Raw genomic sequence first — 26792 nt, 5'->3', positions numbered from 1 at the left:
GATATATCATACTGACTACTACCCCAATCCCATCCAAAAAGCGTGTTGCCTGCCAGAGAAGGATATACATTGGTTTGACATGATTAGTTCCTGACACTTCCATGTTGATTCTTCCTTATCACCTTATTTCTTATTATCCATGACCACCTTCAGGCTGGTTAGTTGAGATATACTTGTATCTGGATGTTTCTATAACCAACTCTTTTTATGTGGACAGGTAATTGGCCTGACTCTCAACCACAGTTCCAGGACTCCTTATTCAATATTTTTGGGTCACATCTTGTAGATTAGCATGTCCTAAGGTAGTTTAGGGATTTTAGGATTCCAATTATTACCTTATATTTAGAGCTGGTAAAAACTCAGAGATGCTGTTCTGCAGTAAATTTTGACATAAAAATAAACCAAAAAATCAAAATTGCCAATGAAATAACATTTTCGAATCAAATCATTTGGGGGTTAATTGAAATGGTCCATTCTGATAAAATCTAATGTTTCTTTTCGACTTTTTAATAATAATATAATAGCAAATGCAATATTTTTCAAAACAAAAAGTTGCATTGAAATAAAAAATCAGAATGTTTCCACCTCATTGAAATGCTTTTTTCATTTTTTTAAAGTAAAATTGTCAATCAACACGTTCCCACAGAAAGTTTCAATTTTGATGAAACAGCGTTTTCTGACAGCAAAACATCCTGTTGTCATTTTTTCAGTCAGTTCTATTTGTTACAAAATGGACGCTGTTGAGAAGTGCCAGAATAGGCAAAGAGATTCGCATATTATATAGATCTTCACCAATATAGGCAATTTAATCTGTTAACATGAACAGGCTCCACTTAGAAAGTAAATCTTCTGACCCCCCTTTTCCTGAGGCAACATCTCTTCTTGTTTCATTTCTTGCCACATTTCAATCTCTGGCCTCATTTCTCATTCTGGAGCTGTAATTCATTATTTGACTGAGTGTTAGGAACCAAGACACTGTCTCAATTAGGATTTATTCATAAGCGCCCTATTCATAAGCTGCATGCTGATCCTATTTTCTTTTCCTCCTAGTAAAGGTGCACATAAAAAGCAAGACAGGGAAGCACCAACCTATAACAATCTTGATTTTAGAACCTATATCTTGGAGTCAAGTTAAAAAGCCCTCCAAGATTATTTTACTCTCAGCCGAATCTGAATTTCTTTTCCATGTTCTATACCGAGTATTGTTACAAATTGCAGAAAATGCTCTGATCCTCAACACTGGGGAAAAAGATACTAACAAAAAGTGATACTGACTAATCAGAGGGTGTCATCTTTGAGTATGTCTCCTTGTCATGATTTTGTCTGCTTCTTTTTTAATTGCGACCCTAATTTATTAGTTCAGTAGGTGCAGACAATCATTAAGAAGATGGCTAATTGTGAAAGGGAAAAAAACATGAAGATTGACAGAGAAATTTCCTAATCTGCTACCTTATTTATTACATTTCCTGGAAAGCAATGGGATGTGACGAATTCAATAAAGCTGGAGGTAAATGCCATTCAATGGCTGTGACTCTGACATTCCTCTCACACATTACCACAAAGCATGAATGCAGTAGAGTATTGTTTTTAAATTATTTGATCATATCATTACCATTTTTCAACAAGATGAACATAACAAAACATTAAAAATATAGGCATTGATAACGTTAGGCCTAAAAGCCAAATTCAAAGCAGATCTGTTCTACATCATAGAAATGTACATTTAAATGTACTGGATTCTTTATTTGCTTTGATTTTTAACTCATCAGGCATTTCTACAAAATATGCTGTATCTCACAGAACATTAAAGAAATATGCATCACTTTTAAGAGAGAGACATAGCTAAAGCTACTGCACCGTGGTGTGTGTGTGTGTGTGTGTGTGTGTGTGTGTGTGTGTGTGTGTGTGTGTGTGTGTGTGTGTGTGTGTGTGTGTGTGTGTGTGTGTGTGTGTGTGAGAAAGGAATTTTGAAGCATTAACAGAAAAACCTTCTAGTGCAATTAAAATGATTTTCCAAGCAAACAATAGGCACTCATCACTAACAAATGTAAGTTCCTGTGCATGTAGGCATCAGAATACTTCATTGTCAATGTCCTGATATCTTGTATACCTAATTCACATATATAACAATATTTCAATATGTTTGTTTCCACATTTTCTTTCCTTCTATTTTGAGTCAAGCAGAAGAAAGTCAGACTGGAAACCAGGCCAGTTTTAGATTGTAAAGACAAAAGGAAATTCTTGTGATACTTTGAGACAACAACATACAGACATTGGTTTCATGTGGCAAAATAATTTAGTGATGAATAAGAAATCTGGAACAATTTTCAACATTATTTTGCTGGATTTTCTTCTAAGCTTACGTTTTCATATTTTCTGTGCTTTGTTTTCAAGTTCTTTCAGAAGTGAGGAAAGGAACCTCAATTGATAACGTCTAATATGTGGTCTGTCATCATACATGCAAATTGGTAATAAATAAATTTCACATATCTACATTATTTTAACCTGAATTTAGTGCTCATGAAAGAAAGCTCCTGGATAGCTAGCTCTGGAATACCAAGTTTTCTGTCTGCACTGTCCACAGACTATGTTTGGCATAGACAGTATAAGCTTGCTCACAGCCATATACTATTGTACTCAATCCTTACCAGGAAGGATTATTACTTCTGGGAGTAAGGGCCCAGCTTCTTCTGATTACAAAGCCTTATTTTCAGCTTTTGGGGGGCCTCCCTCTTGTTTTCATCCACAGTTCTATAGGCAATTATTTCCAAAGACTTTTTTTTTTTTTTTTTTGTGCATTTGCAAACTCTGTTTTGTACAGCATCTAGCAAAATGGAGTTGTAGTTTGTGACGGTCCCTCAACTTCTACGACAATACATATAATTAATACTAATAAACTGCTGAAAATCTGCCTCATAACTTTCCTAGCTCAGAGAATGAAAAAAATAGGTAAAAAGCTGTATCATCTCAGGCAATGATAGTCAGGAGTACTCAGCCTCATGAGAACAACTTTTCTCTGTGAGGCTGGAAGAAGCTTCTTTAGCCTATGTCAGTTGGTTGCTGGCTAATCCTAAATGCATTTCTGAACGTGGACTTTTCTTTTGGGAAGATGCATGTTCGTGATTGTGTTTTATCCTTTTTACAAAACATCACTGTCATTGCCAAACATGTCTTTTTAAACTGGGGTAAAGGGGAAGCCAGCCATTTAGGATAGCAAACAAGAAAATATGCCACCAGATTAAAATCTTTGCCTGCCAGGGGTTTTCATGCTGTCTTTCACCATTTTCTTACTTCTCAAATATTGTCACTTTGAGAGCGAGCTTGGAAGTCTATTGAAAAACCTGGTTCAATATGATCTTAATCTGCTCCCACAAAGTAGCATACCATAGTAAAACTACTATTGACTTCGGTAGGAATATGACTGGGTCTAAATGATTTCATTGTTCCAATGAAATGCTCAGAAACTAATGGCCATACCTCCCAGTCTTGTTTTGTTTTTAATGTCAGTCTAAGGCCTTGTCTACACTAGCACTTGTGCCAGCAAAACTTTTGTCACTCAGGGGTGTGAGCTCTCCTGTCAACATAATAAAACCACCTAAATGAGCAGCGGTAGCTATGTTGACAGGAGAGCGTCTCCCGCCGACCTAGCACTGTCCACACAAGCGCTTATGCTGGCAAAACTTACGTTGCTCAGGGGTGTGAGTGACAAACGTTTAGCCAGCAAAAGTGCTGGTGCAGATAAGGCCTTAGTCCATATATTATGTCTGTAAACTCTTCAGTATAGGGGATATGTTTTTTGCTTGGTGGTAATCGTGCACTAGAGAGCACCACACATTTATAATGCCATAGAAATATTTAATACGTTTTACATAAAATATGCTAACAATTTAGTACAGCTGTTGTCTGTATCTTATAAACCCTGAAATATGCGGAAATATTATGATCAAAAATCTTCTGTTACACTATAATTTAAAGATGCCAGAACTAGATGCCTATAAAATGTTTAACCATGTCTAATGTGAGCTAAGCAAATTCTCCATAAAATTTCAAGCACAATCTGACATTGTAAATTTGTGCAAGCATTAGTCCATACTACGTTGTCTAGTTCAGCAGCTTTCAACCTTTTTGTTTAATTTGTGGACATTTAAATGGAGATGAGGATCCCTTTGAAAATCTTAGGCACAGTCTGCAGACCCCCAGGAGTCTGCAGACCACAGATTGAAAACCACTGGGCTAGATCCATGCTGTCTGACTTACTGTCTCACTTTCTTCATTGCTGTTGTAATACATATTTTCCCCTGGGGCCTAACTGGTTAATTCATGCCATTCATTTTCAGCTAGCTAGAAAAGATTGAAGAGCAAAGTCAACCCACTATCTGAAAAAAATGCAACTAAATTTACAGTACAAGCAGTCTTCACAAAGCATCCTTCTGCAGATTTTAATTTGACTTTGGGAGAGCTTAAAGCACAATGTTCTCTCTCCACCCCATGTAGATGCACTTCCTCTTTAGTTTAATTTTGTCAATATTCTTTTCAAATGACAATTTCACTTTTCAAGTTCACTGTCCTTTGATACATCCCAGTAGTATTTCTTCATTTTCCTAAGATCAAAACAGCAAAAAGAAATTTTGGAGAAGAGGATAATGTGTACTGGAGACCTGTATAAATTATTCATTACAAAGGAATCTCAGAGAGGCCTGACTCTGAAAAAGACCAGGGACCTACACTGTTCAACTCTATTTTGCTTTGTTCAGTTCCTGGAGTTTATATATTAGCAGCAGTTTGCTTTTTCTTCTATTTAATGTTATATTTTATGGCCTGGTGCACTTGTGCTAATTGTACATACAAAATGATAGTCATTTGTATATGCAAGTTCTAGAACTGCATGAGAAACCATGGTAATTGCATATAATTATGGGATGAGTAAAAATATGTTGTTACATTTCTCAGTCACAATATAAAACTGTAGAGCTATGTATGAAAGAAAGTGACCTATTACACAGTGTGACGTTCTAAGGCAAGCTTTCCCCCGAGAATTGATTCTGTTGAGCTTGTACGATTATTGAAGGCTTAGGTCCAGATTTTTGCAATAACCTGGTGGCACAAAACAGCCTTAAAATTGACTAAAGTGGTCACTTGGTGATTTCCCTAATGTAAGAGAATGCACAGCACTATGCTATGCCCCCGCATATCCCTAGCACAGGGATCATGTCGAGGATGTGTTGGATAACAGAGACCCTGGGCCAATATATGTATTGAAATGATATAAGGGCAGCCACAATAATAGAGGTCATTACATGTGGAAAACCGGTATCCAAAAGAAGTATCATGCAAGGAGGTGATAGTGGGATGAGATGGGCCATGGGAGACATTTCTTTCTAATCACAAACAGCTGGAGGTCAACTTATTTTTCCTGACTTTATAAATGTTTATCATAGTTAGTGTACCTGTGAATGACACTCTGCATGTAAATACCTATTCCTCTTGTGAATCCTACCAAGTTCTTTGCCTCAACAATATCTAGTGTGAGTGAATTCCATGTGTGTAAAAGTATTTCCCTTAGTTTGTTTAAATGGGTTGCTTTTTAATTTCATAGCATGCCCCCTTGTTCTTCTATTATAAGAAGGGATTAATAGGAGTAACTAACTGGCTTTTCTATACAGTTCATTTAAAATATATTATCGTGCCACTTCTCCTTTGTCTTTTCTCTAAACTAAGGAGTCTTAGGGTAAGTCGACCTATATTAGGTCGATTTACAGCCATCATAGTAATTATTGTGGTACTGCATGTCCATACTACCCTCCTTGGGTCAGTGGTGTGCATCCTCACCAGGAGCGGTTCCACAGACCTAAGAAGGGTAGTGTGGGGAGTTGAGAACCCGGTCTCTCAAGGGAAGTCACCTGCGGCTTCTCACCTCTCTTGTCCCCTGCCATGAAATTGATAAGACAGTCAACAGCCAATGTAAGTAATACAGTATCTACAGAGACACTGTACTGCCCTACCTATACTGACATAAGCCTTTCCCCCTGGTGGAAGTGGAGTTATGATGTCAGTATAGTAGGGCACTTACATCAGCTGGAGGAAGGCTGTAGTGTAGACACTGACATAATTAGGTTGACATAAGGCAGCTTATATCGATCATCTAGTGTAATGTAGACCAGCCCATAATCTTTTTTTAAATTCTTCCTCTTATGGAAGTCTTTCATGTCACTCACTCTAAAGTTGGTAGCTCTAACATTTCAATAATGTCTTCTCATATGGAAATCTTTCCATGACTGTACTTGTTATTTCTGTTGTATCTTTTTGGAGATGGAGTGACCAAAACTGAAAATGCTGTGCAAAGGTGAGAGTTTACAACTGATGTATATAATGACAGTATAATATTTTAATATTATTCTCTCACTTTAGCAATATAGCATAGTATTTTTTGTTTTCAAATTCCAGTACCTTAAAAGATAAGACATGCTTACAATACGGTCTGTGCAAAGGGGTAAAAGTCCACATCACACTAAGTTCCCATTGTGCATTATCACATACATTTCTCCATTTGGAAAAAGTAAATACAATATATTCTGTGAGTCTACCAGTATATTTTATGATTCTACCAATTTTTGGCTGCTGTTAGCAACAAGTATAATAATCAATGTTATTAAAGCTCATCTTATAAAATTATCAAATACAGAGTTTTTGAAGGGATGAGATTCTTTATATCTGGGGATAATGTATAGACTATCCAAAAGGTACAAGGTTTGGTTTGAAAATAATACAATATGAAGAGTACATAATTTGCATTATCCCAGATTTAAAGTTATTCATTTAATGATACAGTTGAGATATAAACATTGCAACATTCAGGTACATCACTCATACAAGAGAAATACTGAGGTTGGTTAGTGGCAAGCAAGTATAACAATGAGTGTTGATTGTCCCTCATTGAATGATAAATTCAGGATATTTAATCCTTTTAACAAATACGATCCACTTTTCCAGCATGATCTGGCTCATCCTCCTGATATTGCCTATGCCTGGTGATGTGTTCTGCGTAGATGTTCCTGGATCACCTGGTGGTATTTGACACCATGAAATGCCGCATCAGCCGAGCATAATGCCAACTGATTCCATATACCCACAGCACTTGCTCATTGCAGGGGTCTCATGCGCCCAGGGCTCAGACGATTAATGTGTATGTTTGAACCTCATAGCCCTTTGCTCTCAAAGTGTCGTCCGGGGCGCCTATTTCTTCTCCTTTCGAGCTTGGGCATCGTGGAAGGCTGGGGTCCTGTTCTTGAAGGGGACCATGATGTTTACCGTGGTGATCTTCTTCCATTCCTCTTCAGTGATAACATCCAGTCACAGCTGATTGTCCATTCCAGGGAGGGTGGAATTCACTGCCACCTTCCACATGGGTGGCGGGATGGCTCTGACCAGGTGTATCAAGTATTACATTATCAAGTAGGCCCTAGCCCTTTTTCTGGTCCATCCAAATCTTCCCATACTCCTGATCCATGACTGGGGCTCCTATGCACTTGAATACTATAAATAAATAAGGGCATTCTACACAGAGTTTTGTTAGTCACTGAACTGCTGGTCTGTGTCAGATCCAGTCAAATAAGTAAAACCATATTTTAATGAAAATAATTCTGCATAGGCTAACAGTTGTGTAGGCTGAAAATAGTGGGTTCCCAAGCTCCTGTTCTGCAACTCTAGTAGCTGGAGGAGCACTGAGCAGAGCCAGCCAGAAGGAAATGTGGCTGAGCAACCACACATCTTAGAGGGAAACCTGGGGGAAAACGGTGCTTCTTTGTTTCTACTCCATTTAGAATAAAAAATTCCCATAGTAACTGAAAAGTTTCATATTCTTGGTTTTCAATTTAAAAAAAAAATAATCTGCATTAATTATTTTAGCACATTTAAACAATGACTGCAATCACATTTTTTCAGCCATGAGCAACATCAAAGATGCTTTCCAATTTATGCAATTTATTTGGTTAATAAATCAGGAAGGTGCCTAATTGTGATAATCTATTCACTTTGGGCAACCCTGATGCAAAGAGGTAAGCTGTTGACACTTTCATAATGAATGCCCTCTTCTTATTCTGTAATGTAAATACATACTGACAGGGAAACTTATTTATGAAATGTTCAGTGTGGTCTAGCCTTGACATAAAAATGCAGGAGTATAAAGACTAACTAGAACTATTCACTCATTTCTCAATAGGAACATAATGTGCAAGCCTTGTTTGATTTCAGAACAGTAATGAAATGTGAAGGGGACGAATTGTACACCTTTTGTGCTGGTGTTGCATAAGAAGCAATTTCTCCATCCACCTGCTACTGCAGAGGATTTATAGAGGTGACTTTTTCTTAGAGTGAAGTGCATATTTTTCTAAGATCTTCTCACACTCAATCCATACACCCTATGGAATCAAAATAAGATTGATACACATTCCCTTTTACATTTTTTTTATCCTGGAGCACAGCATATGCTTTCCTGAACTTTGATATGAGGCAGAGAAAAATAGATTTGCTTTGGCTTGAAGCCAATGGACAGAGCAACAGCTTTCAACCTGTGGGTCATCACTTGCAGCTCACAACAGGCCACTAGCACTTATTGTCTTTGTTTATTAATTACTTTTAAACATGAACAACGGGCTGAAGACTACATAACACAAAAATAAGGTAGGCCCTTCCCCCAAAAGCTTCCAAGCTAACACCACAGCCCTGCAATTTGTTGTGTGCAGATGGATCCCGCCGAGCCTCCACTCAATTCATTGTGACTCCATGCAGGTAGGCTCCTGCCTGAGTGGCTGATCCAATGCTCATGGTAGTCATCGGGTCTGAGAGGCAAACACAGAAGACAGAATACAATGGGAAACCCATGGAGGGAATCACTTTATATGTTTTCAAGTTAACATGATTGTTAACGCATTTCTATTGGAATTCCCTCACTTATCCACTTAGCTTATCCCAAACACCTTGTCCATTACTGGGAGAACACTTCATCCAGTTCTCTGGGATCCAAAAAACTCAGTTTTGACTATAGATTTGATCACTTTATTTGGCATACAGCAAAACTATACTGAGTTGATCAGACTCATAAGAACAGTCGTACGGGGTCAGACCAATGGTTCATCTAACCATTATCCTGTCTTTTGACAATGGCCAATGCCAGGTGCTTCAGAAAGAATGAACAGAACAGGCAATCATCAAGTGATCCATCCCTTGTTGTTCATCTCAGCTTCTGGCAATCAGAGGCTTGGGACATCCAGAGCATGGGGTTGCATCCATGTGCATCTTGTCTAATAGTCATTAATGGACCTATCCTCCATAAACTTACCTAATTCTTTTTTTGAACCCTGTTATAGTTTTGGCCTTCAACATCCCCTGGTAACAATTTCCACAAGTTGACAGTCCATTTTTGTGAAGAAGTACTTCCTTGAGTGTGTGTTAAACATGCTGCCTATTAATTTTATTGCATCATCCTTGGGTCTTGCGTTACATGAAGGAGTAAATAACACTTCCTTACTCACTTTCTCCACACCAGTCAAGATTTTATAGATCTCTATCATATCATCTTTTAGTCATCTCTTTTCCAAACTGAAAAGTCTCAGTCTTTTTAATCTCTCCTCAGATGGAAGCTGTTCCCATACCCTTAATCATTTTGTTGTCTTTCTCTGTACCTTTTCCAATTCTAACGTATCGTTTTTGAGATGAGGCAACCAGAATTGCACTCAACATTCAAGGTGTGGGCATACCATGGATTTATATAGTGGCATTATGTTTTCTATCTTATATCTATATCTATCTATCTATCCCTTTCTTAAAGGTTCCTAACAGTCTGCACATTGAACTGATATTTTCAGAAAACTATCCACAATGATGCCAAGATCTTTCTTGAGTGGTAACAGCTAATTTAGACTCCATCATTTTGTATGGATAGTTGGGATTATGTTTTCCAACGTGCATTACTTTGCATTTGTCAACATTGAATTTAATCTGCCATTTTGTTGCCCAGTCACCCAATTTTGTGAGATCCCATTGTAACCCTTCACAGTCTGGATGTAACTATCCTGAGTAATTTCGTGTCATTTGAAAATTTTGCTATCTCACTACGTACCTTGTTTTGCCCATCATTTATGAATATGTTGAACAGCGCTGGTCCCAGTACAGTTCCCTGGGGACACCACTATTTACCTCTCTCCATTCTGAAAAGTGACCATGTATTCCCATTCTTTGTTTTCTGTCTTATAAGCAGTTACTGTTCCATGAGAGGACCTTCCCTCTTATCCCATGACTACCTACTTTGCTTAAGAGCCTTTGAGGGACCTTGTCAAAGGTTTTCTGAATGTCCAAGTACACTATATCCACTGGATCACCCTTGTCCACATGTTCGTTGACCCCCCACAAAAAATTCTAATCAATTGGTAAAGCCTGATTTCCATTTACAAAAGCCTTGTTGATTCTTCTCCAACAAATCGTCCCCACTTAAGCATAGGGTTGGGCATGGGCATAGGCATACCACGCATCCAAAGTCACACAGCAAACCTCATCCTTATATACATTTACACATAATATTGCATTGTAGCTTGATTTATAGATTATGTATTGATTATAATGATTACCTAAGAATTCCCAGTTATCACTCTGAGGGTTGACAGGTATTTGTCCCAAGATCTGGTCCAGTATTATTAAAATTACTATATAATTGGGAATCTTGATGTGCACAGTTGCGACACTCACATTATAGGAGCTCTTCTATATTTCCAAATAGTTTATTAATACATTTGGCACCAATACAAACGCCTCAACTCCAGTAAGGTAGATAGAGGTAATACAGAATGTACCTCTGCATATCCACATACTCACACCATCCCTTGCAGGATGACCTGAAATATTAGCCATTGTCTTCCTCATCACCTTCACCTTCCTCCTCATCACCAGTGGCCATCATTCAGGCCCCTTCCAAGGGCCACATCTTTCTCTCCTCTACTGCCAAAGGCAGCCATGCAACGTTTATAACATGCTACGCTGACACCACTATATCTAATGCAAATTTAGTAGTGGTTTTTCCACTTTTCCTTATTTGTATTTCCTCATCCTACATGCTGAGGTATCCTTTTTCTATAGGTTAGTATGTTGATACATGTAACTACCATTTTAGCTCATGATCATATTCATCATCCCTTGCATAAGCGGATTTGCAGCTAATACTTACGTGTTCCTTGCTCAAGCACTTACTGGAACATTCTATCTCCTACCCTCTCCTTAGTTCCTAAAATCTAAAGTTAACTATAGATCTATGCCAAAGGTTATGGCCTACTTAACCACACGTATGCTAGTTTATGCTTTAGCATAGGCTATAGGATACTGTAGGTTTCTTGCATTACAGCTAAATATAATGAAAGCACCTAAATATAATGAAGGCAAAGCAGTGAATGTAATAAAGGCAAGCCTATGGGATACAGCATTTATTATACATGTTTTTGGTTTGACCTGGTTACTTTTAAGAACCAATTCCTGTGCAACATACGTTGTCCATGGCTTGACTTATTCTTTACCTCATCTCTACATTCTACATCTCTACACATCTCTTTACCTCATCTCTACTCTAATTTATCTTGTCCATTGTTAGCAAATGGTTCCCTAAGTGTTTTCCCTCTTATCTTAACTGACTCAGAGATTTTCTTTTTAGGAGATGTCTACACTACAGACTTAAGTTACAGTGACATACAGCCACCGCTGTAATTGAACTGTTGGTGCATGTTCACACTACCCTTCTTGTGTTGGCAGAGCATGTGTACATTAGCAGCTCTTGCATCAGCACAGAGCAGTGCACTGGGCGTAACTTTCCCACTGTGCAACTGGCCACCGTCTGCTGCAGGGTGTTCTGGGAAGAGTTTTTGCAATGCCTCATGGGAGCAGGTTTAGTGTCTCATGATGCGTCTTTCTCCATCCCATCATTCCACAGGTTTCGTAGTACATTTGTAAACTGCCTGCCTGCCATCTCTGTCAGAAAGCAAGGATCCTGCACTTCTCTCCCAAGTTGTGATGAGCATTATGAACACAACACACCTGATCCTGCATTATTTAATAAGCTGTGACTATGGTGTAGATAATGCTGTGGTGTCTACTGTGCTGTGTGCCATGGACAGAAAAAATTCAAGATTGCTGTTGGCATTCAAAGAGCAGCTGCACATGGTTGACCATTGGTTTTGGGCTTGAGAAACAAGCACTGAGTGGTGGGATTACATTTTTATGTAGGTTTGAGATGACGAACAGTGGCTGCAGAACTTTTGGATGTGCAAAGCCACCTTCCTGGAACTGTGTGCAGAGCTTACCCCAGCCTTCTGGTGCAGGGACACCAAAATGAGAGCTGCACTAATGGTGAAGAAGTGTGTGGTGATCGCTGTGAGGCAGCTGACAGCACCAGACTACTACCAATCAGTCACGAATCAGTTTGGAGTGGGGAAATCCACCATGGGGGTTTCAGTGATGCAAGTGTTCAGGGCCATTAATCAACGATTACCATTGGGGATGTGGAAAGGCCAACAGTGGTCCTGGGAGACCCAGCTTACCCCTTGATCCTGTGGCTCATGAAGTCTTACGCCAGCCACCTTGACAGCAGCAAGAAGCACTTCAACAACAGGCTTAGCAGATGCAGAGTGACAGTTGGATGTGCCTTTGGCTGCTTAAAGGGGTGCTGGCATTATCTCCTTAGTAGGTTAAAACTCCATGAGGAAAATATCCCCATGGTTATAGGTGCCTGCTGTACCTTTCATAATATATGTGAATCAAAGGGGTAGAATTTTCCCCAGGGGTGGAGTATGGAATGGCTGTCTGCTGCTTTTGAACAGCCAGATACCAGGGCTGTAAGAGGGGCTCAACAGGAAGCTATTTGGATCAGGAAGGCTTTAAAGAAGCATTTTAACAATGGGCCATAATAATGTGCGTTGCTGTAATTCATTTAGCCAGGCTGCCTTTTTTTTCTTCACAGTGGTATGAACCTTGTAATGATTACTCTTACTCTGCACTATTATAACACTGCAAAAGCACCTTTTGGCACTGTCTCTGAATGTTAGCAGTAGTCATGCTGGAGAATAATAAACATTCATTCACTTTCCACAAGTTCAGTTTTATTCCACACCCATGCAAACATATTTATGCTTTGGTAATCTAAACGTCATATGTACATACGTCATACGTATAGGGAAAAGTATCTTTAAAGATGAAAGAAACAGGAATTCATGAGCACATTTGCCAGTGAGGGTCTCAGAGCTGGGTGTTTGTCTAACTGTCATTGTGTGAATTGTCCCATGGGGTAGAGTGTCTGGGGTACTTGTGAGGCTCCTGGGGAAGCGACGGTTGTGTGTGTGTGTGGTGGGGGAAGTGAGGAGGAGGTGCAGGAAGGCAGTTCTGTATGGACTGCATGGGGTGGCGGGCATGGATGTGTTCAGCCTGAAGTTCAATTAAGGACCACAACATGTCTGTTTGCTCCTTGGACAGCTTTATCATCTGCTTCTGCCCATTTCCCATCCTGACTATCCCTCCGCAGTTTCTCCCTGATTGCCTCCCTCCATGGTCTCTGCACAAGACAAATAACTACAGGACCCCCTTGAACATTTCTACCTTACTCCTCCATTTTCTTTTCCTTATCAGTGTGAGATGCTGTGCCCATATGCAGGAGAATATCAAAGGCACATCTGCAGCTGCTAAAAAACCCAATAGATAGGGGTGTTATTGTCACTACACTTATACACTTGATCCAAACAAGTAACAAATGAATCTTTCTCACTTACCCTTGGCCCTTACACTGTGTAGTGGTAGCCTAGGTCATAGTGAGTACATCCTGGGATGGAGAGGGTGAGTTAGCCCTGGCGTTTTAATACCAGCACACAGGGCTTCTGTAATGAATACTGTCACTGCTTTCCACAGGCGTGAGTGATTGCAGCTGATACCTCAATCTTGGGGTTAACCAAAGTTGCACAGGTCCAGCTCCTGCATGCATTTGGCTGCAGACTTGGACCATGTGCTGCTGGCCTGTGTGCTGCTATAGTGCCTGCTGAAGTAATTACCAAGTGGCATGTCAAAGTTTCTTACCATGGGACGAAACAAAGCAGCCCTCACAAGAAACCCTTTGGCAGAGTATGCAGGTTATGTCCAGGAAAGTTTCCTAGAGATCTGTACAGAGGGTTCACAGGACATCCCTTTGTGCATAAACACATTTTTCCACAGGGCATCTTCTGCCTACCTGTACAAGGGAATGAAAAGCAGATAGAAACTGTTCCTGCATTGGTTATTTCACTACCTCTTGTAGCCTGATTAAAAAAGCAGTACATGACCAGATGTGTGCCTGCAGTATTAAAGCAGAGTTCTTACCTGAGGTTCCCTCTCCTGCATCAGGCTCACCAGAGCTGGAATGCTGGGACTGGCTAGATTGCTCTAGAGTCAAAAGGAGGTCTTGGCTTGCCACACCACAGGATCTCCCTGTTGCCACCTCCACTTCCTCATCCAGAACATCATCCTCTGGGTTCACTCTGGTGGCCAGTGCCTCCAGCCCCCCTGAACTATCCACAGGGCTCTTGGCTATTTGCCTCCCTTACCTGCTGGTACACCTGCCTCAGCTTCTTGATTTTTACATGGCACTGCAGCATCTCCCTGTCATAGCCATTCTTCACCATGCCTTGAGTGAGCTGGCTGTAGATTCCCTATAGTTCCTGAAGCTGGAGTGGAGCTGTGACTGCACAGCCTCCTCTCCCCCAGACTCAGGAGATCCACTACTTCTCATGTAATCCAGGCAGGAACCCATTTGCTGCATGAAGGTGCCATGGTCAGCTGGGCAGTTGCTTTTCATGCCAAGCAAATGGGAAGAGAAATGTCAAATCTTCCTGGGGTCTTAAAGGTGGAGGGGCGTTCACCTGTGCATCTGGCGGCAGGGTAGCAGAGTTCAAAATGGTGACCAGAGTGGTCACGCTGGGCATTGTGGGACACCTCCTGGAGGCCATTTAGGGTGACATATGCAATATAGTGTCTACACTGACACTGCGTTGCTCTAACTACATCACAAAAAGCTCTATGCCTCTCGTCCAGGTGGTTTTATTAGATCAGTGTAGCTGGTGAGTTAAAGCAGCGGGAGGAGCATTGCAGTAGTTAGGTCAGCATAAGCTGCCTTATGTTGACTTAAATTTGTAATGTAGACATGCTGTGAGTCTTCTGTTTTCAACCTAACGATCTGTTTACCTCTCTAATTCTATCCTCCAAGAAATGAGGCCTCTTTCCATGTGTTAATCACCTATGCCAGACCAGGCCACAGCTACATTTCCCTGCTTCGGTCTTTTTCTGTTTTATATTAGCATTCATTTTATCTGCATCATATTCCTGTCCTTCTGTGATCTTTTTCAAGTTTACTACCTACCAACAAATGCGTGAGATAACAGTAGTTGGAATAATTTGAACCACCATTAATATTAAGTTCAAAGTTCAAACTAAAGGGTGCAAGCACAGCACCTCCAGTAGAACTCACTAGGGTTTATTTCCGTATTATAAATTTGCTCTGCCTTTAAAGCACCCTTTGGTAATTTTAACTTGCCTTTTATTTTAATTACATTATGAAAAACTGGCACAAAATAAAATGATTTTTCCATTCATCACCACAGGATATTTAGGTGTGAAACAAAACATAGGCCTATTAAAATAACATTTCCTGGTTCCATACCACAATGGGTCCTCTTCAGCCACCACACAATATCTGTCATCACCAGCTTGGGCAGTTTTTACTTTACCAATGTCCCAGCATCTCAACCATATTGTGGAATTTGGAGACTGTTCCCCTGAGTGAATCACTTGTTGGCAACTCAGCCCTAGATCTACACTGCCGTCAACTTACTTACATTGCTTTACCCCGGCGTCTCCACTCTACTGCATCGACACGAGATGCCTCCGGTCGATGCAGCCTTACTCCTTTCGGGGAAGTGGATTAATGGCATTGACCGGAAAGCACTTCTGGGGTCGATTGATCGGGTCTCCACATCCTGCTCAATCGATCCCGCTGCATCGATCCTTGCAGCCTGGCAGTGTAGACATACCCTCAGTCTGTAAGACATTACACCTGGGCATGTAAGTTTCCCCCAGGTGCAAACAGTGATACAAGTCTGGGGCATTCCAGACCTTGCATTATCTTTCAATAGCATTTGAAAAGGGAAAACACATTTCTTCCACACCGTATGAGTTATAGTGCTTTCCACATTTCACTTCATGGTATTGGACCCTGTTAATTTTTTTACCTTGTACAAATTAGTATTACCTCCCTTGTACCAAATTTTTCACTTTTCTGTGGTGATGAAAGAGGGGAACCTTCTTTGTTCTGTCACCTAAGGCATATATTTCCCATATATTGCACATCATTCTTCTTGCTTTTTACCTTTCATGATAGGAAATTAACTTTATCTTGCACATTAAAAACATCATACATATAAAAGAGTTAAGAACTCTTTAGCAATTAATTCTTTGTCGATCTTTCAAAATACAATATTCTAAATGCTAATTCTGTCTGAAACACTTGCTCATGTAATGGATGCAGTACTTCTGGTAGCGTCTGATGAAATGCTTGGTCATGCTCCCACAGCATCTGTCAGCTTGGTTTCAGAACAGTATATAAGTCCCAAACAGCTCAGCTCCTGTGTCACGCTTCCTCCACTTTCGTTGCTGCCCCACCTTGGCAGGTTTATGTATTTTAAAAATACTTTTGTCCATAAAGTTCTTTCAATAGCTTTTAACCATTTTTGACCAAGCCCCAGTGAGTGCAAATTGGTAAAATTAAACAATGCTTGGCATATTAATAAACTAAAGACTATTAAACAATATTCCCTTAATAGATTTAGCACTAAGCTATTAGTTAGATTTATTTTAAAGCGTGGGCATTTCAATCTTTTATATAATTGCTTAGTTTTAATACAATTATTCTTTTTCCATTTACAAAACACTACCATATAAGTTTTTGCATCCTAATAAAATTTAGTTAATCAGAACTTTTGGAGAAGATGTTAATGTTTAAGCTTCATTTCTTATATTCACCGATCTTTCTTTGTGCTGGGTTGGTTTCTGCTTCCAAAGCACACAGCCATCTGAAAAAGAATACACAGCCTATTGTGGGTCCTCTTTGGACCCTCTAGGATTTTACAACAGGTTCCAAGGGAATGCACCTTCTTTCCGTAGTGAAACTCTTAACTTCTATTTGCCATAAAATCATGTTAGTCATACTATTTTTCACATGAAGTGTAACTGTTTGGTTTTTGTGCTTAAAGAGTTTCCACGTACCCTTATCAAAGTGATTGTCTGATCATTCAGAGCCAACTTAAGGCTTACTGTTCCTGACATTGCTACTCTTGTGACCACCCTTCCCTTGCTGTTACTCCAATGGTGCACTATCTCTGTCTCTCTTATTTTTCATTCTCATCCTGCAGCTCTTTCAGCTGCTTTTCCATTACTACAAAAGAATCTACAGGGTTTTTTTTTTCATATTATCCTGTTTCTGGCTATCCCTGTCATAGTCACAACCATGCCCTCTAGTCCTTATTTAGAAAGATGTTGAACATCATCAAAACATTGAGGTAACAAAGCCAGATAACATCAGCTACATGTATTTGGCTTGAGGGAAAAAAAAATAATTTAGCAAAGACTGCCAGGAAATATTAGCAGCTGCTCAAAAAGTGACTGTCAGTTTTTGCAACTTTGAATGAAAGATTCAAATGGATTTTTAGTGGAATCTTTTAAAGCAAATTAATTGTAGACATACAAAATAGGGTATTTACAAGCCAAGCATGTTTGTTTAGGTCCTTTAAACCTTGCATAATTACACAAATGTATTTGCATTTATTTTATACATTTTGCTCAACACCCTTTGCCCTACTTTAATTATTTTTATACAACTGTACATTCCCTACTTGAACATTTGGAGGCAGCCAAGTTCAAATGTAAACGCTTTAGTTCTTTTTAGTGATTTTGAACTAAATGGTCCATAGTCAAATGATTCAAATCATATTGTCTCTGCCTACAGCTGTCATTTACAAATGATTGTTTACAGACCATTCCTTTGGGAAAAGGGATCATTTTCCTTCAGAATGCCTGACTGTAATGATTCCTAGGTACAAAAGGAGAGTGGTAGTTGTTACCCTTTGTCTGACTGCCTTGGTTTGCCAGGTTTGTTTGGTCCCACCTGAGCAAGACTACACCAAGTTCTACTGCCGTAGGCAGATTTTATTATCAAACAAGCATTCTTTCTTCCCCCTTCTTACTGAGTGTTACATCCAATGCCTTTTATTACACCATCCTGCTTAATCCCTGCAGCACTGTAAAGTTTTTAACATCTGTATAAATGCTCACTTTTACTCCTGCTGCCATTCTTTCATACTTCCCAACATTTCAAGAGTCTAAAAATCTAAACCACTTAGGTTTGGCTCATCCTCCCCTCCGTAGATGGAGACAGGGGGCAGATGGGCCAAATTTGATTGGCTTTGTGACCTAATTCACAGGGTAACAATGCCACTTGGTTTGGCGACCCATCTCAAACAGGGAGCCCAGAGCAAACTGCCTTTCAATCGGGAAAGGAAGTTTCGGAGGTCAAAGAAGGACAGTCCTACAAAACTGAGGACTATTGGGAGGTCTGATCTGTGGTCTTCCACTGAAGTAAATTATCTTCATCACTTGAACCTCATCCTCCTTAGATGCCAGCTGTGTCCCACAAACTCTCGTGATTATTTCTGTCAAAACTCTTTTGAACTGTTGAAGCACCTGACACTTTTTTGCAGCACCATGGGAACCAGTGCAAAGAATTCTGGGGTGAGTATGAAAAGTATAAAATAATGTGAGAACCTGTTGGTGTAGAGACTTAATCTTTTGAAATAGCCTTGCTTATTAGTTTTCAACTTTTCCCTCCTCCCCTTGTTCACAACTCTGCAGACTACTACACAAGATGAAGAGATTTGTTTCACTGTAGTTTTCTAAGTACAGCCTGACTCTCAAATTTCTGGTGATACACCAGATGACCATTTCTGGTGATACACCATTTCTGGTGATACACCAGTATTCATGATGACCATTAACCATAAGGTTTAATTATACTGAACACTCAAGCATGGCAGTCACACCCTACTATACATAGAGCACAGAACATTTCATATTAAAATGTGGAAATCAACTCCATTTTTTGTTGGTATCCCAGACCGGTAGTATCTGTGAATGCATTTGATTATTAAGCTTTATTTCTGAATTATTTGAAAGATGCTCAGATAATACTATGCTCTCAATACTCAAAAAACAAAAACAAAACAAAACAAAAAAAAAAACCCACCAAAAAAAATCTAAACCAGCAACTAGGAATATTAATTTGCATTTTCAAACTAATTTGTTTTGGGCAGGCTTGTGGCCTGTTTGTATTCACTTTCCGTGAACATTCATGCAATCACATTTTACTAGTATGATAGTCCTACAAAAAGCAAACTAAGCTTTCATGCTTGAATGCTCATTGAAAACAAATTTAAGTTTCCATAAACATTAACAACACAAAACTTACTGCATGAGTTATGCTCATCCAGTCAGAAAAGAGAAGTAATTCTCACATGTACTTTGTGACCTAAGCAACACATCCCAAGTTTAATTTTTTTCAGTAGCAAGTAAATGAAATTTTGCAAAATATTTTGGTGAATGAATAGCTCTGAGAATGTCATGATCTGTGTGGATATTCTGTAAGCAGAAAAGGAGACAAAATTCATAGAATAAACAATTCATTATGAATTGTTTGTTCAACTCTATAAACTGGTTTAATCAGTTACCAAAGAATGTACAGAATAATACTATCTGTGAGGAGGCACTGGGGTTACTCAATTACAATTAATAAAGAAGTCGTGGCAGTGGGATGGGTCACTCCCTCCAAAGGTCAGAGTTTGACTAGAGTTACTTCCTAGTCATTCCATTTGAGTGGACTGAGTTGATTTGAGTGGCACTATTTATGTAGTAAAGTACAACTTAATGAAAGTAAGAGAGGATAATTGGACTAAGCGTTAGGAGAAAAACAATGCAGCAATTTTTAGAAGATATTTAAATGTCTTCACAGAGTAAAAAGTCCATACTAAACAGCTCTGAAATACAAATGTTTAAAATAATAGATGACATGCTTTATCTCTTATCACAGCAGTACAGCTATGCACCATAGGGACCAATTATACAAATGGCTTCTTGTGCCATTAAATAGCTCAAAATAGTATTTAAAATGCTTTATGAAATGTTATAAACTTAATTGAAATAATAAGCATTTGTCAGGAATTGAAATGTTTTATGTGATCTTAGGTCACTGAGTTTATCTACTAGATTCAGATTAGACATCATAACCTTGAGCAATCAAAATATCATTTTAAATTATAGAACAGCCTTACAGGCATTTCTCTCTATTTTATAAGAGCATTTTTTCTCTCTCCCTATTTTGTGATTTCTTTCATTGTATCTCTTGTTACTATAGCAGATAGTTCTTTCAATTACTAATAGACGGTAAATGTTTCAATAATTTAAGCTCAAATGGATTCTGAAAAAAATGGATAGTAATAATAGCTACTCTGTCCCCTGCCACAATCTGAGAATGTTCCATTTTGCTTAAACATCTCTCTTCATGCAGTATATTGTGGCATAAAAGACTGACAAATATCTCAATTACTTCAGACTCTGCATTTTTATATACATTAGTGAAATTACACTAATGCTACAACAAGGCTTTTTGTTTTACAGAAATGACATCAAAGACATGAATTCTGCAGTCCCTTTCTTATCTATTTAGCTAGCTCTGTTTATTTTTATAGGATACAACATAGGTCTGGGTTTCTCCACTACCATATAATTTTTATCGTACATAAGGGCACAAATGATTCTAATTTATTAGACTTGTCTCTCCCTCTCTGTTGAAATATCCACAGTTCTCTCACCTTTGATTCCTTGTCATTCTTTATCTTGCTTATAGTAATGCTTTCCCACTGTTCTAGGAAAGGTTATGTCAGCACTTCCATTATAAACTTTAATGTTAAAGGGTTTATAACTTGGTCATGAAAATGTTTTTCTGTCAGAGCTAATGCTTGATATGTGAGGTCTCTTCTGAGGGTGAATGGATCTTCGGTTATTTAGGGAATTTAGTTTCATCAGTTTGCTCTATCTGAATCCTTCTATTCATCATTTTAAAAACTAAATAACCCCAGGTTGCAGTATGTGGGACCTTTAAAAACACCTTGTATAAACTTTTCCTTCACAACACACACCCTTTTAAAATTCTCCTGATTATCCTCTGTTACACTGGTGTGAATCCATAGTAAATCATTTGAAAGCAATGGAGTTATGCCAGTGTAAATGAGAGGAGAATCAAGCTCCTTGTGCATAGCTCCTTCTTTCCCACTTAAGTATTTACCTTAGCATAAATGTAGAAATGATAAGATTTCTCAAACGGAGAGGCAAATAACAAAGTAAAAAGGAAACAAAGTGAGTCCATATTTAAAAAGGAATTTGGTCTGAGCAGGTGCTAGGGATTTGCTGAATTAAACATCAATTCTAGAGCTGATTCCGAGCAGATTAATAGAGGTGAATGACTAACAGAGAAAGCCCTATTTTTAACCCCTGTCATGTGATTTTAAAAAATTACTGCACTTAATTGTGAGATTAAAAAAATAGTTGTGATTAATTGCTGTTAAATACCAATTTAAATTTGTTATAAATAGTTTTGGATGTTTTTCTACATTTTCAAATCTATTGATTTCAATTACAACACCAAATTCAAAGCGTACAGTGCTCACTTTATTTTATTAAACTAACCAATATATAAAGTTACTCTAATTTAGTGCTTAATGAGGTACATAGGAAACTAAGCCTCTGAATTAGAATCTAAGCTAATGAATCAAGGTGGACATAGGCAAAACCTAGTAGGGGCAGAATACGTGGAAGCAAAATACATATATTTAAAGTTATCTTTACTCTTTCTAATTCTAAAAACTTTCTTTTGGTTGAAACTTTGAGTGTGTTCTTGCATTTTTACCCACTCCTATATTGGCTGAATATCATGGGTTTGAGTTCATGGCATTTAGTCATTGTCTTGCATGGAGGTGGTGCAGAAGTGCTCTTCCCCAGGCAGAACTAATAGATGAAGACTCTCATGGAGGGCAGAGTAGGGAAGGAGCATGGAACTATTGCACCCCCCTTGAAGGTGTTGTGTCATCCACTTTTACCTGCATCCTTCTCTGCCTCTTTTGGAAAGGGAAATGCTGACAGCCCAGTAAGAGTCCTTGATCTTACCAAGGACTCTTACCAAGTCTTGTCCCTAAGTAGTGGGGACAGATGAATTCATTGTATGCCATTCCTCTTTGCACACTCACTCAGGGGCCAAAACTAATCTGGACCCATATGTCTGAATAATATGGGTCTGGAAGCGTCTCTAACAGCCAGACATATACACAGTGAGATCTTTCTTGCAGGGAAATAAGGTTTCAGATGGATGACTGCTGTTTCACTCATGCAGAGTGAAATTGTTGGGTGAATCTTTCAGAGAATAGCCTTTAGTGCGGACAAATCACGCAAAAATCTTGTGGGGACAAAATCAGATTAACCTGAACTTGATTTAAAAGCTCTCCAAAGCAAAAGGGATCATAGGCCAGTGGGCAGAACCACCAGTTCAGGAGATTAATGATGCTGTCTCCAGTGGCAGAGTTTCAATCCCTCGCCAGAGGGCTTTCCTTCAATGCGTCAGAAACAAAACAAAAAAACAAACCACTGTGAACACTGGGTCCCAGATGCCTCCAGCTTCTTAGCCAGCTGGGCGGGGAAAGGACACACTCTTTTCTCTCCCCCACCGCCTATAGCCACTACTCACCAGTGCTATTTTCCTTCTCTGATCGCCTATGCGACAGAAAGAAGTCTGGGTTAGGACCTTATGAACCGGGGCTTCTCACAGGGATCTAGTGGTAGGGGCAACAGTGTCGACAGCAGTTTACGTCTCTAATGAATCATTCAGTGGATATCACACTTGAATAGCCAACAACTTCATGTTGTATATTACCTCTTTCATTAAAGCCAGGAATTAATTGTAAAGCAAATCTTACCCTTTTTCAGTAAATTGCACAGAAATGTGGTGTACTGCAGTTTACTGGTACTTTAGTCAACCAAAAACAATTTTCACACCTCACTGATGTAAATAAATGAGAGGTAAAATGAAGTCTTTTGCAAGTCTTAGTAATTCTGTGGACTTTTGATCACTCATTCTGTGGGATTTTTTTTTTATGGGAGCACATTAGTTTTCCTGTTGTCACATGGAAGAACTCAAAATTGTTCAAGGCTGCTAAATTACAGATATTACTTGAATTGTAGCGAATCTTCTCTGTTCAGGTAATCCAACTTTTCTCCTGAAAACCCTTTATGTAAATTACAATAATTTTACCTTGATGAGAGATTGAACTTTCAGGGACTTACTGTGTGAGAAGAGGCTGAGTCTGGAATCTAAGTGGTGGCTTTACCTTACATACTATTAAATGAGCTGGTTCTATGTTAATTTTTTCAAATCGCACAAAAGGCTAGATTATTCAATTTAAACTCTGCACCGAGGGTTGTGTAGGGCCATGCTGTCCCAGAGGATCAGCAGAAGCATTCTATAGCATGGAATGCCTCCCTTAAGTTTTCCAGTGTGCTGCAGAGAGTGGCAAAGGGGACATAGCTTGTTACACCTCTTTAAGGGACACAGCATGCTGCCTGCTCCCAGCTCCCAGCATGGCCATTCACTCTACTGGCCACTGGGGAGGGGCAAAGAGCGCCTGTCACTTCCAAGCTCATTTTAGGCACTGTACTCCCTACAGGTAATATCTCAGAAGCAGCCCTGCTCTTTGCTGTGGAGAGCAGCTGCCATTTTGGCTGCCCATTTGTGAACCGTGCAGGTGTAGGAGGCACTTTACTTCTACCTCTCTATAAGGGGAAGTCAGAATCCAGCCCAAAATGTATTTGTTTCCATTATTTATAACTCAAAATGGAAAAAGGAGCTTTTTCATTACTTGTCTTCTCAGCTTTTCTATAGTGTAAGTGGTTAACTTAGAATATTTTAATCCTTAAAACATGACTATCTTCCCAAAGTTCCCAAAAATTCATATCTTCGCCCAGAATACAGTACAGAGCCCTAGGAAGTTGTTTCTTCTTTGTCCATAAGTACATAGTATTTTAGGTATTTCTGTGGTGCCAGTTACTGTGATATCTAAGGCCCCAATACTTTATAGACTTATGCATGTGCTTAGCTTTATGCACAAAAAGTTAAGCATGTGAATATATTTTTGCAGGGTTGTGGCCTATGTACCAAACATAGAAGATAGCAAGAAGGACAGGATCCCAGCTCTTTTTCTTTCCATACTTTGAACATTTTTCTATGTATTAAACTTGTGTTTTTCACTACAGGGGAAGGAGGAAGAATAAATGTAGCTACTTCCCCTAGTTTCAAATTCTGTTACGTGCAGTTAGAATATATAAGCTTTTTGTGACAGACACCATCTTTTTTGTTCTGAGTTTCATAAAGTCACAGAATCAGAAAAATAGAGCAGACCTACCCCTGGCACTGAAGCAGGACTTAGACCCAATGTTCACTATACATTTTCTTTGTCCTGAGTGGACTGCAAACTCCACTATGAGAACTATGTTTTTGTTCTTGGGAAAGCTTACACTTGCCCAAAGACACAAACCCACATTTTGTGTGTATGGGTTGTCTGTGAATGAGGTGATCTGCCACCCCCAACAAATTGTGTATGTATGAAGTGAGGGAGGGGGTTACAGTCAGTTGTGTGTGGAATGAAGGGTGTGTGGGGAGGCTGTGTGTGGGAGAAGGTGGAAGGTAGTGTTGTTTACGAGTGTTGGGCAGGTGAGGGGTGAGGAGGATGATCGTGTGTGTGTGTGGAGGTGAATGTGGGTGTTGCATTTGTGTGAATGCACCATACCACCATATAAATAATAATATTACACAATCAGTTAATTTTATTATATTTGGGGAGACAATCTACTTATTTGCTTTTCAATTTTTGTTTTTTGTTTTCTTGCAAAATGTAATATTTACAATAATATTCTTTTTCCTGGCTAAAGTGAAATTTTCTACATGTTTACAAAAATGTTTCCAATAAATTAATCCCCACTCAAATACTTAAGTACTGTAACCCATGTGCAACGCCTAGTTACAGCTTGCAAATCCTAGAAGGGAAGCATGTCCTCATACACTTGTCAGCTACCAAAATGTAAACAGTGTGTTAGTCAATAGATGTGGAAAGATTTTTGATTACTCTTTGGCTACAGTATATGAGCTGCTTAAAAACTTTGTTATTTCTTCCAGCAAAAAAGAAAATATGTTCAGCATTCAAGATCTCACTAAATAATTAAATAAATGTGAGATTTCATCAGGGCAGAGAAAACCACTGTATGATCATCCTTGTGCAGAGAACAAGTGCACAGTACTGCACTTAGGATGGTAGAATTCCATGTACTGCTACAGACTGGGGACCGACTGGCTAGGCAGTAGTTCTGCAGAATAGGACCTGGAGGTTACAGTGGACAAGAAGCTGGATATGAGTCAACAAGAAGGCTATTGGCATATTGGGCTGCATTAGTAGCAGCATTGCCAGCAGATCGAGGGAAGTGATTATTTTCCTTTATTTGGCATTGGTGAGGCCACATTTGGAGTATTGTGTCCAGTTTTGGGTCCCCCCCCCCACCCCACTACAGAAAGGATGCAGACAAATTGGAGACAGTTCAGTGGAGGGCAACAAAAATGATTAGGGGGCTGGAGCACATGACTTACCCATAGGGCAGGTAATAATATATGTTGCATTCAGTGCAATTATCTGGATAGCCTCCTCATTCTGTTGCTGGACTTCTGCCTGCATTTTTTTTACTCCTGCAGCTCTCTCTTATTGTTTGTTTTTTATGGTGTGTGTGTGTGTGTGTGTTACAATCTTTAGTTTACAGAATGTTAATGAAGTGTATCTAACCCCCCCTTCCGCTCCCCCTCCCACTCTCCCACTCATCCTCTAAACTCCCTCACAAACTTCCTTGTTAGCTGCCTCTCGTTGCTTAGGAGTGGGCTTTTTAAACCCTGAGTAGTCCCCTTTCCTGGTTAAGGGTTGATGGGTGCTAAAGGGCTTGGAGATCAAAGCCTCATTAAAAAGCTCTCCGCCTTTCCTAGCAGGCTACTAGGATCAGCACATGGTCTCCCAAACAAACAGACCACATAATATACTTCAGTCAACCAGCAAGCACACCACAAACACTACAGACAACAATTCTACCAGAAAGGTAAAACTCATCTCTACAGGAGACAGGGAATTCTTGGGGAGCCAGGGAGGACAACAGTCTGAAACTCTGGAATGAACTCCTTCTGCTCCAAGGGAGAGGTGCATTTCTTTGAACTTGCCTTAATACAGCACTCTGTGTGTATGTGGGTGGATGTATCTATGAGAGCTGTCCAGAGGATGACAATTCCATTTCACAATAACTTCTGAGGTTTTGAAATTTGTTTTCATTCCTCTCTCTCTCTCCCTCCTTCCCCTCCCCTCCTCGGGCACAAAAAAACCCTTCCAGACAAAAACTCCAACATCTCCATGACATCTTTAGGCTTCAGCTAAATCACATTTAATTGAAAATGTTCTGAACAGCTCTAATATATATTATATTAAAAAAAATCCAAAACTAAATACTCCACTTCACATACTTCTCCCCTAGGGAGAGGATAAGAAAACAAAGGTGATGGATGCTGA

Source organism: Emydura macquarii, unplaced genomic scaffold, assembly GCF_026122565.2.
Source record: "Emydura macquarii macquarii isolate MOO-44397 ecotype Brisbane River unplaced genomic scaffold, CSIRO-AGI_Emac_v2 contig_2897, whole genome shotgun sequence".
In the NCBI taxonomy this organism is placed as follows: domain Eukaryota; kingdom Metazoa; phylum Chordata; order Testudines; family Chelidae; genus Emydura; species Emydura macquarii.
Note: the sequence above shows the minus strand (reverse complement) of the source record.